Source organism: Pteropus vampyrus, unplaced genomic scaffold (assembly GCF_000151845.1).
Source record: "Pteropus vampyrus isolate Shadow unplaced genomic scaffold, Pvam_2.0 Scaffold154, whole genome shotgun sequence".
Lineage (NCBI taxonomy): Eukaryota > Metazoa > Chordata > Mammalia > Chiroptera > Pteropodidae > Pteropus > Pteropus vampyrus.
Window position 1 is genome coordinate 2,152,199 of NW_011888935.1, and position 14,183 is coordinate 2,166,381.

General features: G+C 42.7%; 1 protein-coding gene and 1 pseudogene across 4 annotated transcripts in view; one reads left to right on the plus strand and one right to left on the minus strand.

Annotated features, from left to right (window-relative positions):
• ENOX1 (ecto-NOX disulfide-thiol exchanger 1) overlaps positions 1-14,183 on the minus strand; it is a 402,429-nt gene that overhangs the window by 254,352 nt on the left and 133,894 nt on the right. The window lies entirely within an intron of this gene.
• LOC111745419 lies at positions 2,898-3,016 on the plus strand (annotated as a pseudogene).

Consider the following 14,183-nt stretch of genomic DNA (forward strand, 5'->3'; position numbering starts at 1 on the left):
ACCAAATATTTATTAATTACTCTGGTCGTTTTAACATATATCCAATATTCTTTGATACTCTTCTACGCAGGAGATATAACTTAATTTTTCTTCCCTTAACCGTGTGTTAGACTTAGTGACTTGCTTGAAATGAACGTAATATAGAAAAAGAAAATAGTAACTGTGAAGAAACTTGGCAGATATACCTTAATCAAGTGATCAAGGTTCATAGCATCCATTAAAGTCATGTTGATATCATATACCTTTTATATGATGAAAAGGGCACTTCATCTCTGTGGTATTCTTCTCTAGAATCCAAAAACCTCTTCCAACGTTAACAAAACATCAGAAAGAAAACTGAGGGCTATTCTGCAAAATATCTGACGAGTACTCTTCAAAACTGTCAAGATCACGAAGAACAAGGAAAACCTGTGACAATGCCACAGACTGGAGGAAGCTAAGGGGACGTGACCCTAGTGGTACCCTAGTCTGGATCCAAGAACAGAAGAAAAAGCAGAATTGAAAAACTGGTGAAGTCTGAGTAAAGTGCGGAGTCTAGCTAATTGTACTATACCGACGTTAATTTCTTAGTTTTGATGAATGTACCGTGGTTAGGTAACTGTGGTACCACAGGTATTAAGATAAGCTGGGGGAAGGGTAGACTGGACCTCTGTGTATTGTCCTTGTAAATCTCAAATTATTTGTTAAATCTTAAATTATTTCTAAGTGATGTTTTTTGTTTTTGTTTTTTTTTTAATTAAAAACAATCTATTGTATCATTCCACACATTCATATTTGGATAGAAATCTGTCCTCCTTGTGTCTGTATTAATCATTGAACTTACGCTCCCTTTTGTGAGATACAGTCTAGAGTAGTTTGGATTTATAATTAAACATAACTGAATTTTATGAAATGACCTAAAGGAGAACAATTTATTAGTAACGTTATAGTTTGTTAGTGATATTATGGCTGTTAGAAATAGCCATAACAACTATTTCCAAGAAGACACAGGGCACCACAAGGGAAGAAAATAATCAAAGTTAGCGTACATAACCACTCGTACTTCAAAAATAATGAAGGTAAAACTGACTCTTAGAAAATGAGTAAGTAAAAGAAACACAGCTGTCCTTTAGTAAGTTAAGACCAAATTATTTCACTTCTTCACTTCTCAAACAGCTGTAAGAAGACGTGAGATTTATCCTGGTTCTAGATGTTTCCAGGATATTTCAAGATGGCAAACTGGTCACATTGGCTTATCCCATGCCTTCTCAGGTTCCCTTTAATACTAAAGTCAAGAGTACAAATGGTCTTAACTCTACAAAACCAAAGCGAATGGGAATGAATGAAACATTCTAGCAAAATCCCAGATGACAGAAATGTGCTGAAGACTGATAAAGCTATAACGTGGATACATGTAGGAAGGAAGGATGATCAAAAGAATGCAGACACTCGAAGAAGCCTCCTGGAAAACAACCAGATTTCCAAAACAGCTCTGTCAAAAGCGAGACTCTGGGCTAGAATCACTGATGATATGGAGTTCCTAGTCAAATTTGCATTCTTAGATATATTTGGATAATGACTTTTGACGGACTTTGAAGTAAGTTGGAAAGATAAAGGAAAATATCTCTAATAAGCAAACAAACAAACAAAAAGGACCCTGGAAGAAACCTGAATAATTTGGAGAATAGACGAGAACTTTAAAAACTCTAAAAAACAGGAAGAGGGTTCTATAAAAAAAAGAGGAACAATCCGAGAATAAGATAAAGTACTGGAAGATTAAAAGTATAATAGTCAATAATAAAAATCCATATATGGTAAGAAAATAGTTTTAAATAAATCTCTCAAAAAGTTAAACGAAACGCTAAAAGAAAAATGGAAAACACAAGAGGAAATATGTACAGAATCCAACCAGAGGCTCAAGTACTAAGATTTCTAAAGAGAATTCCAAAGAAAAACGGAGAAGAAATAATCGAAGAAATAATTTAAAAGAAATTCCCATAACTAAAGGTCAAAAGTTTTCAGAATGAAAGCGCCCGTTAAAAAGCCCATCGAAAGGGCCCATGAAGAAAAGAACCATAACCAGATGTTTTATTAAGACATCCTAAAAATAAGTTTCTAAAAACTGAGGGGAGGAAAAGGGGTCAGGAATCTGATTTTTTTTATCAGCAACACTGGATGCTAAACATAGGACAATGTCTCACGAATTCCCAGGGAAAATTATTTTTAACCTATCGCTCTTGATCTAGCCAAAATATCAATCAAGTCATTTTCAGATATGGAGAAATTCAGAATATTTACTTCCTACATTCCCTTTCTTTGAAGATGCTTGAGGACATGCTCCAGTAGCACATGGAATCGAAGTGAGGAAGAGGAAGACATGGGTCCAGGGAAGATGGACCTAAGACAAGATGCCCAGACAACGGATGCTGTAGTCGGGGACAGCGGGAGATGTCCGGGAACAGAGGGCATTCCGAAGATTTAATTCTACCTCCTGAGAAACGGAAGGTACGTTACGATGCCATAAAGACAGATGAGGCAAAGAAAAATAAAAGCAAGTAGAAACTCTAGGACATAACAAAAGCTATACGAAGTAAGTCAACGTAATTATAGTATAGCGCTTTGATCAGCAGTGAGAGCTAATTACGTATTCATAATACTTTTTGTATTGATTTTTAAGCTTTAGAATTACCTAGGACAAAACACTAAAGTCTTAATATAGTTAAAAGTCACATACAAATGATATCAACTTTAATAACATAAAAATAAAAGCACGGATGAGAGCTCTGGGAGGTATTAATGGGAGAAGTAGTTAGGAAAGGGCATTATTCTCGTCTTACAAAGTAAGAAATCATTAGATACTATCTACAGTTAATAAGACAGATAATGGGAATGAGTGTATTATTTAAAGGTACATAGGTGTCTATGGTCATGCTCCCCTGAACAAGCCCGATCCCGTCTGATCTCGGAGACCAAGCAGGGTCGAGCCTGGTTAGTACTTGGGTGGGAGACCACCTAGGAAGACCAGGTGATGTAGGTGTAAAAAAATAAAATAAATAAATAAAGGACTGTAAATTCACAAGATCCTGGCCATCTGTGAGGTCAACCAAGGGTTGCCTCGTCTAAAAAAAATAAAATAAAAATAAAGGTACATAGGGAACAAGAGAAGAACTAAAAATGTTGCATATATTGAGAGTGTGGAGGCAGCAATATAAATAAGCTACTTCCTTATCTACCATAATGAGTCAATAGGTAACATCTAAACTTGACAAATCGAAGAATGGTAATTATACACACATACTTGATTCAGCCAATATTACAAATATTCTTAGAGCTATAAAAGCACTAACAAAAATATAAACACAGAAACATCAAAAGAATTATAAGCGTTTCTCTGTGCAATAAATCCGAGAGCGAGATCCAAGACTATAGCTTTTTGTTATAAGTCAGTCGTATTTCTCAATTTTTAAAAGCATACGGATGTATTTTTTGGATTAAAAAAATGTGAGATATTTATTAACGTTTAAAAACCATCTATTTGGAAATCATCCAACTAGTCTATGTGCTTCGTAGTACAGCCGTCCACATTTCAGTAAGAAGGTCTTGGTGTTTCAGAAATTCAAATACAACATTTTAAAGTCTCAAATAGAAACGCCGGCTATAAATCCCATTCTGTGGCAGACATTATCACAGAAACATTTTAGAATATGTGACATAGCCTCCTTCAGGGATATTGGGTGTTAAAGAAATAATAAAAAAAATTTGTGGTTAAACCCTTGTGAGACATGTGAGGTGAATGTGACTTTGTCCTTCGTGACTTTCCACAAGAGCTCTAGCACATATCAGAGAAAGGGGCGGATCTGTCTCCTCTGCTCACCGATCATCCCCAGGTATTCTGGGTCTGTCGTTTATGTCCTCTGTAATTTCCAGCAAGCGATAGGACAAACTGCCCACCGGAATAGGGGTCCGCGAGCCACCTCCCCAACGTTCAGTTCTGGGACACAATACTTCCACCATCGAACACGATACAGCCCAAGTGACATTAGGTATGCCAGGACAGCACAGAATTTATGTCACTTGAAATTTGGGATGTCCCTGGTATGGCATGAAGTTGAATTTTCTGGATATAATGACGACTCTGTGATATAGATTTGGAAAAAGTAAAAATGAAGTAAGAAACCTTAAAAAAGAGACAAATGTCAAAATAAGAAAGACTGTAGAGATTGTGTATGGTATTCTCATTCATCTTCAAATATCCTTTGCTCTGTGTTTAAACATTTCAAATGAAGAGTTTTTCTAATGTCATTTGATATAGGCCGACATGTGAAATTCAACAGCAGACTTTAAATATTTCCCATCTTGTAGGAGGTTTAAAAACGAACGCTGGCTTGCTTTTCGTAAGGAAAAAAAAAAGAAAAAAACCAGGCTCCCTCCACTTCCTGAATGAGAATTTTCTAGCTGCTGCAAAGTTTCCAGACACACGTTCTCATGACTGTGTAGTCCTACGTGACAGAGAGAACTAGAAAGAGCCACCAAAATGTTCTGGCACTAGAATAACAACCAAAAAGGGTAAATAATCTATCAGTGCTACAGGGTCGCCTTGCTGTGAATGAAGTCAGAGCTTAAGGACCCTCCCAGACCCTTCCAGGTAAATTTTCACAAGTCTTTCAGAATCAGGAGAGGACAGTAGTTCACTGCCTTGCCTGCCTGCACTGCAGGTTCTGAGGCTTTCACACACAGCCATGCTCGTTACTGACACCACAACGACTATGCGACCCTTTTAAGCAGATGAGCTCTATGAGAGCAAGGATGTCGTCTCATTTCCTGCTGTATCCCACCTTCTAGAGAGCGTCCGATGTATAATAAATATTCTGGAAATTTATAATTTCATTGTAGAGAGCAAAGGAGCATGTACAGGTGAAAGCGCTTTGCAAACTCTAAAACGTCCTAAGACATTAGTTACCACCGTTATCCCACACGATCCGACCCCCCGCCGGGCCAGCTCCAAAGGCCCCTGCAAAGCCATTCCCTGCACTGTGAACTCTTAACGCTGGCCTGTGTCCCTGGACACAGCCACAGGTGGCGGGCAGAACAGTGCAGTCATTCAGCTTATAATGTCTGGAACCAGTCTGCGTGGGCCCAGCCCCGGTTTAAGACTGACTTACCTACCAGCTGTATGACCTTGAGTGAGTTATTTAACCTCATGCTTCATTTGCTCATCGGTAAGTTGGGCGATAATAGTGCCTAACTTACAGGGCTGTCGTGAGATTTAAAAGGGTCACTACATATAACTCAGTGGAAACCGGGCCTGGCACGTGGAAAGCGTTAGTACCGTTGCTCATGCTGATGTGCAGCTCCCGTACCACAGCGATGCAGAAAAAATAGAGACATTAGATCATGTCCGTTCGTGATTTTTTTTTTTTTTAACTTAAGCCAGACAAGTTTAAGGACAAATTTCATACTCCCGAATTCCTGAAGTTTCAGAGGAGCCACGGTTCCGTGAGTTACATATTTTGGGTAAAATATGGATGTTAGCTGAGGCATTCAAATCACAGAGGCAGTTTCCGACTGTCTACTCACTCTTTGCATGTTTTTCAAAGCATATTGCTAAATGTGGTTTTTTTTTTTCCCTCCTGAAGGCCGTTTAAAGTGACCTGGACATGACAAGCTTCTTTGAAAAGTAAAACAGCTTTAATTGTTAGGAAGATTTGCTTGTGGAACATTCTTAGAGTTGGTAAGCTAACGTATTTTCAGATAGCGATTTCATTCTTCAGAGCTTAGTTTATGATTATTGGACACGTGATAGGCTTTGTGAAATGATGTTTATATTGACTCTTTGCTTCATCAGTATTGAAATCCAGACGTCAGTTTACTTCAATGTAAACATGTCAGATTGAAGTGAATTTTTCCGGAGGCTTCAAAAGGAAAAACTCAAAACAAAGCGACACACCACTTCTGAAGCACATTCCGAGTTGTAAGATCTTTCCATTGGAATTTACTAAAGTAGGTCAAGGGGTTCTCTTGGGGGGGAAAAAGGAGTTTGCCAAAGAAATTCTAAATTTCCCCAAATAAAGCATCAGGCAATATGCCATTTCACTGATTCTTATTTGCTCTGTTTTAGTGCTTTGGGAAATGTTAGGCCACTGGTCTGCAGGATTTTACCTCCTTGTAGGGGAAAAACTGTCACCAGCAGCTGCTGCTGCTTCAGGCTGTAATAATCCTTCAGGTTCATCCGAAAAGATCTAAGCAGAAATCAGCAGAAATCTCCTTTCCATAGGTGGCCATGCCAATACCCCAGGGTACAGCCGAGAAGTGTGCGTCTGTGTGTTTATATTTACATACATTATACAACATACATAGAGAAGCATGATCGATTGATTCTTTTATAAGATCAAGTTGACTTTTTCTATTACTGGTAGGTCTAAAAACGGCTGTTCAGATTGAAACTGTTACCGACAGTGCACAAAAATCCTCCCAGAGTAACAGAGCCCAGAAAGCTAATTCCAACTTGTTTTCCTTCCGACTGTACTACATACACTTCTAATTACACAACTCTGTTTGAGGCTACCATTTTGCATATTTTCATCCAAAAATTCAAACCTATTCCATCCTGAGAACAAAAGCTGGCAAGAGGCACTCAAGTGACGAGAGAACAAAATGCAATAAAAAAGCAACATACTGACATGGAAATGTCATGTGAGCTTCCGGATGGCAGACAGCTCCAAAGTTTACCCAAATATTTTGAAACACTTTGCCAATGAGCATTTAATTGACTGAAAGACTTGCCAACACGATTCTAGAGATGTCTAACATACTACATAATAAAGAATACCATTTACGATAAAAAATTAAACGTTAGAAATGCATTTTTAGAGCGCTTCCAAAACCAGTGCAGTTTTTTCTCCCCAATGTTGGCCAAGCAAGTAACTGGGATGTTATCAGCTTTCATATTTGGATGTTTATATTTTACTTGCTGCTTAGCACGTGCCTTTTTGCATAGCAGTAAAATAAATCAAACAACCTGTATTTATTATAAGAACCAAAGAACTACAAATTTATTGGCTCAAATTGCTATTAGTAAGATCCTGACTCACGGGGCCACCAACCATCCTTCCACCCATCCATTCATCCACCCACCGACCCACCCTTCCATCCATCCATCCGTCCGTCCATCCATTCATCCTTCCACCCATCCATCTATCCATCCACCCACCGACCCACTCTTCCATCCATCCATCCGTCCGTCCATCCATTCATCCTTCCATCCATCCATCCATCCATCCACCCACCGACCCACCCTTCCATCCATCCATCCGTCCGTCTATCCATTCATCCTTCCACCCATCCATCCACCCACCGACCCACTCTTCCATCCATCCATCCGTCCGTCCATCCATTCATCCTTCCATCCATCCATCCATCCATCCACCCACCGACCCACCCTTCCATCCATCCATCCGTCCGTCTATCCATTCATCCTTCCACCCATCCATCTATCCAACCACCCTTCCATCCATCCTCCCATCCATCCACCCATCCACCCATCCATCCATCCAGCTATCCATCCATCCGTCCATCCAGTCATCCATTTATTTATCCATTTTTTTCTAACAAGTATTATTACTCAAGTACCTAAGATCTGTCACACATTATGCTGATTGCCAGAGACATAATGAGACAGAATAAGACAGAGTTTCTGGCATCATTGGGGTTTACAGCATAGCTGGGAAGACTCACAGTAGAAGGAATAATAATCATAATTTGTGCTGAGTGGTAGGGTAGAAAGAACAGCACGTTAGGTGGGGAGTAGAGAGATCGCAAAGGATTCCTGAAACACCTGGCGTTTATCCCGAGGCCTTAAAAATAAATAGCACTGGGTCAGGAAAAAGAAAAGGAAAGCAGTTAGGGGTAAGAGGGAGCGGCACAATTAAATAAGCAGGGGAAGGGAGGGGGAGAGACATTAAAAGCCCAGAGAAGGAAGGGCTGGTGTGTAGATGAGGAGAGAAGTAGCAAGAAACAAGACTAGAGAGATAGGCACAAGCTGGGAGCGTTCCTATTTCTCTGAGGTTTATCTTTTGCCCCTGAGCCCTCTTCTCTAATCATTTATCGTTTTAATAAATACTGAAGAGGGTAACTCTAAAAATACACCCTGAAGTAGTAATAAACAATATAAGTATTATTTCATTACTCTTAATACAAACCTCGCCTTGCAACCCAATGGATTGTCTATAACTAAACACAAGCAACTACCCATTTACCCCATCAGGAAATTTGGGAGAGCTTTTAAAATGACAGATGAAACAGGATGACCAAATCTCCATCTCTGGTTTACATTTCCTTACAAGATTTATTAACGTGAGGAAAAATAACGCAAAAGTAATGAATACATTGAAAATCAATAAATAAAAAAAGAGAAAAAAAAAAATCACAAGTACTCTTTTGCCTTCAAGTAAAAGTTCTCTGTTAGCTGTTGATCACAATTTTAAAAAAATGATAGTTTTCAAAAATAAAAATAAAAATAAAAATCTCAACACTACAATTATTCATTAACTTATTATATGAACAATAAAATGTTTTCATAGAAAACATGAAAATCTTTAACTATGAAATGCACATATCAATGCAATGCTTGCTTACATTCAGGAACATTTATACACACATTTGCACGTGTGTCTATTTCTCTCAGAAGGCGGTGAGCAGGACAGGAATAATTAGATTTTATCTTTATGGGTTACGCAGAACAATGGTATCTGCTTCACATTTATCTCCAGAGACAAAGAGGCACTTTCGGATTTCAGCCCTTTTTTTTGTTGGATTCTATTTAAATTAGAATAAAATGCACTTCAAACCACTGTTATATACCCTAAATTCCCAGCCGAGAGTATGTTTTCTTTTTAATCTTAAATATTCTGTTCCGTCACAGTAAGTCCCTATGGGTAGCTGCTAAATTCCTACACCAGAAGCAACTATACCTCAGGAAAATGTTTCTGTCTAGCACCGAACATATTTTTATCTTAATAAATCATAAAATGTCTCTCTGATCCTTTATTTTTTTCTAAATCCTCTTCCCTTTTCGCACTGGCACGTGAATGAGCAGCCGTAGCCAAGCACATCGTTCGAGAGGGACTGTTAACTTAAATAGCAGGGCGGACACGGCGCACGATGCTTAGCCAGCCGACCCTCCTCTGTGCTCACACCACCCCAATTCTGGGTTCTGGCCCCACTCCATCCAAACTGCCCGTTCTAAGGAACGCTTCCAAACTCAGTTGTCTGAAACGATGTGTAGAAATTGAACGGTAGGCCCATTTTGGCTTACTCTGCACAACTTTCTTTCAATTAGAGCTCTCTAAATAATGGATTTGCCTTATAAAGTAGAAACTCTCTTGACCTGTGTCAGCTGAGCACTTGACTTATTAGCTGGATAATCAATCAAGATGCCATAGAAGGGACAGGTGGATTCTATGCAGAAAAGTGGCCAGAAGTCTGGCTTTGATCCCTCTCTCCCCCCGCAAGCCTAAAACAACCTTGTCATCAGGACTGAGGCTTCCTGTCTGCCCAAGGTGTGGGCTGAGGTGCCTCGTTTCTAATAACGAGCCATTTAAACATGGCCGGTTCACCGGTGCCTTTCAGATACACATCTCACATCATCCCCTCACACAGTGAGTGCAATGACATTATCCTCAGATCAACGGATGTTCACAGCGTTAGCCGACCAGGAAGTGGCAGAGCTGGGGCCAGAAGGCCGGCCTGTGAGTCCCTGTGAGTCACTGACTCCCAAAGGGCAAACACTGAGGAACAGGCTCAAAAAGATTCCGAGGCCATCTGCTTAAAAGTCACTATGGTGTGATCTTTATAGTGCATAATCCTGGAGCCCAGCCAAGAGCTAAGAATAGATTAGCAGAGGGCAGGGCCAAGAATCTGCATTTCGACAGGCTCCCTAGGCAAGTCCTAGTCACTGCCTAAACGCTGGAGGGTTAGCCAGCTTTTCACGAGGAACATCTCTGGGAGTTTTTATGTTCTTCTTCTTCATTTGAGTGTCTTGAATGAACAGCCACTGTCCCGACCCTCCTGGTCTCTCACATTTTTATTTAACAAATACATAGTATTTTCTGCATGTGAGGCCCTGTTACTTGATTAGATTCTCACCGCGACCTTCTGCGGTAGATAATATTATAATGCCCACGTTCTTGATGGGGAACATAAGCACAGAGAACCCAGAGGGCCTTGCTTCACATCACACACACAGATGTGACCCCAGGCCGTCTGTTCCCATGTCAACCCCCATACTACGCGGGACCTGCAGCTCCAGAAGAAGGTCGGCAATTACCACGACAAGCACGGGGACAGCACCGCCCCCAGGCACCTCTGATTCAGGCTTCGAGGTGGAGCTTCGAGTTTCTCCAGGATGTCCTCCTACTCCACACCGCTGTGCCTTCCCGGCTCTGTCCTCTTTGCTAATACGCCCTGTGTGGCCCCGTCCCCTTCACATGGCTAATTCCTCCCCGTCTGACAAAACCTGGACACTGTCGCTGGATGTCCGGGATGAGCGAGATTCTCTTCTGCTGCTGTTCGGGGGCCCACTGCTCACGGGTCTCCTGGCACTAATTACACCGAGATGCACAGTCAGATCTGCCCTCAGCCTCCAGCCTCCACTGGGGACCAAAAACGCCCTAAGGACAGACATCAAGCCTTATTTGTTTTCTGCTCCAGAGGTGAACAGGAGTGTCACAGATGCTTGAGGCAGAAATGCAAGGTTGTATACAAAGCAAGGACTGGCTGGCTGTGCGCTTTATAATAGAATTCACCACCTTCTCCCACGACTGTGCGTTCATTTATATACCATTAATTTCTGGACAGGAAGCCTGGAGGGCAGAAATGTAAAGCTACTGTCAATCGGAGAGCAATCCAAATTTCAGAGAAAATACCTCTGAAATGATCATTTAAGCCAGTGGGAAGTCCTCTATTGATCTCTGAAAATGTGAATTAGACCCAGGTTTCTAGGACTCTCCTGCAGCACAGAGGGAGGTGTTAACTCTAGAGCAGGGTATAAACATGTGAGCCGCTGGGAGCCGCGAAGCTTGGCTTGGGGATCCAGGCCTTTCTCCTCCAGCTGGCAGAAGCAAGAAATGTTGAGAGCTCGCTCGCCTGGCTACTGAAGGATCGAGTTCCCTCGCTCTGTGGTGACCACTGAAGCCATTCGGAGAAAATGAAATTCTTTCGCAGAAGAACCAGGGGCAAGCTGTAGTGCTTTGTTTCTTTGGCTCCTGCTTAGAGAAAGGCCTCGTTGGTTTTTTAACCTAACTTGTCTTTCAGGAGCTGAGTAAATCAAAGTGGATAGTTGCGAAATGTTCTGCAGGCTTAGGGTAAGAATTTCTCACATGCCTGGAAAGCCACCCGAGTTGTACTTAAAACCGTTTAAACAAGCGAAGCAGCCCAAACGCAGAATATCAGCTTCCCCAGCCCGTGCAGCTCACTAACTGCTTGAGCTGGTGCGCACGCCAAGCAGACACACTGGCGTTTTGTTTTTCCTTTTAAAGAGATGTAGTCTTTTCCCTCACCTCGAAGAAAGTCTGTCAAAGAAACACAAACCGGAATTTGCAACTATAGCATAAAAAGACCCAATTAATTTTTCCTTCTACACAGTACCCTAAGACGAAAACGGGCTGAAGGCGTGACGCTAATTCGGTGATGGGGAGCTCAGGTTAGCACAAAAATAAACAATGCGTTTCAGATAAAAGCGGCTATGCTGTACCTCACGGTGATATTTGATGATGGAAAATATGTTTATGAAGGTTTTGGCCTAGTGATTTGAGGAAAAATGCCCTCTAGTCTTCAGGTCGCGCGACAAGTTTCGCGTGACGCCCCGCGGTTCTGTGACACCCGTCGTTTATCAAAGGAAGCCTGGTGGGGTTCTGGATCAGAAGCTCGGCGCGGGCACATGCGACATCCTGGCGCAGCGCTGAGCTGCCTCTTCCCGCGGCTCGGGACGGTCCGGCCTCCGAGACGGTGGACAGCTGTGAGCGGCAGGCGCGCTCACGAGGGACCGGCTTCCCTGGTCCGCTCCCCGGACTCTTCCACCGCGCCCAGGCGATGCACTGGCCGGGGGAGGGGGGCGTCCACGAACCTCCAAACTCATTCATTTCGCCCCTGGGGGCGGGGCTTCTACATCCTCCCCGCGATTAGATACGAAGGTCGAAGGTCACCCAAGCATCTATGGTCACCGTCTCAGGAGACTTTCCAATACCAGCTAACCACCCTGAGCTGGGTAGTCTCCATTTTTGAAATGTAGATTTAGTCACATACAATACACACTCCCACAGTGTCCACATGGAAGAATTTAAAAGTAAATCATGGAAAACATAACCGCATGGACGCTTCGCTCCTTTTAACATTCTTTCATTAAACTTAAGATGGAAGTTAGTGGTCCCAGGCAGTATGTGACCGGACTCTGCCCAGCCCAGCCTTGGTCAAGAGCCTTCACCAAATCTCCTTTCCTTTCACGGTGCATGAAAGACCCGAGCCTAAAGAGAACACGGAAAGCCTAGGAGCTGGCTCCAAGTGTGTAAATAATCCTGTGGTTCCTTTAAGTTAGGAATCTTCACGCAAAAGTGGGGGGGAGGGGCGTTGTCAGGGCAACCGAGATGCGTATTAATTCAGACCCAGACAAATGCAACAGATTCAATTCAATTCAATTCAATTCAGTTCAGTTCAGTTCAGTTCAATTCAAAACATTATTGAACATGTGTGTGTTTCTCTCCATCTCATCCACCCCACGCACCACCTCTGACTCACCAGCCTACAGCACTGCAGTAATCACATGCCGGTTAAAAAACAAACAAACAAACTTATCTGTCTGCTAATAAGGAACAGATTCTCTGGCCTAAAAACGAAGCCTCCACCGGCCTCTACAGCCTGACTGGCCACCACTTTGGTTGTTTCTTCCCATTTCCTGTCTCTGCGCTTCAGCTCAAGCTGTCACCAGTGCGTGAAATGCTTTCCACACACTCTGACCAGCTCCAAGGCAGTGGCGAGGTCACCTCAGGCTGCCCACAGCACCTGACAGAAAGCCAAATGGGGCCTGAGAGAGTGAAGACCGGGAGCCCCCTGGCCGCAGAGCGGACCCCAGGAGCAGGCCTTGGGGACAGCAGACAGCCAGCGAGCGGAGGCAGAATCAGACCCAGAAAGCACTGGGATCTCTTCACTCCCGTGATCTTCTCTGGCTTCTGCCATAAGCCACCTCTTGGCAGAACCAGACTGATACTCTAAAGGATGGGGTACCTCGCCCTCAGACTAGAGAAATGCTTTCGGACTTCCAGCGGGTGTATGTCCCATCTAGACCCCCGGTGTCCCGTGGAATGCCCCGTCCCCGAGTGCTTACACGACAGCGGAAGCGTCGGCTAACGTGTCTGCCTCCCCTCTGGGCTACCAGTCTCCTGAATGAGTCAATGCCCCTTTCACTCAGCGTTCCCAGAAACCAGCAGAGCACTTAGCTGACAGTAAATGTTCATCTAATAATTGAGTAAATAAGCGAACTCTAGTTTAGAACTGTGACAGTGCCTACTTAACGACCGCTCCAGCTGGCTCGGGGATTGGGTTTCATCGCGATGACACTGGGTAATACCGATTTTTACCAACTCTCCTACAGGAGGTCAGGAGCAGGTCCCGGAGACCCCTCCTCGGCCTTTGCCGGAACACATTTCACCACCGTTGTCCCTGGTTGTTCCTTAGAGTCCCTTAAATACAATACTCATCCTAGACTCACACGAGGAATCTTGATGTTCTAAATATCTCACTAATAAGTTCCCTAAAGTAAAAGGCAAGGTTTTTCTGTTTTAGTATTTCCCAACTATATTTTATTTAAATTTTTAGAAAATGTCTAGCGTCACTGTTCTGGTTTGAAAGTTGAGTCCCTCCAAATTCATATGTTGAACCCTAACGCCCAAAGTTACGGTGTTAGGAGGTGATTAGGTCACGTGGTAAAGCCCTTAAAAATGGGATTAGTGCCCTTACGAAGGCGGCCTGAGACAGATCTAATTATGCCTTCTGTCCTGTGAGGTTATGTTGAAAAGACACCAGGAAATGAGCCTTCACGAGACACAGAATCTGATGGCACCTTGATCTTGAACTCCCCGGCCTCCAGAATGGTGAGAAATACATTTCGGTTGTTTATAAGCCACCCAGTTCTGGGCGTTTTTGTTACAGCAGCC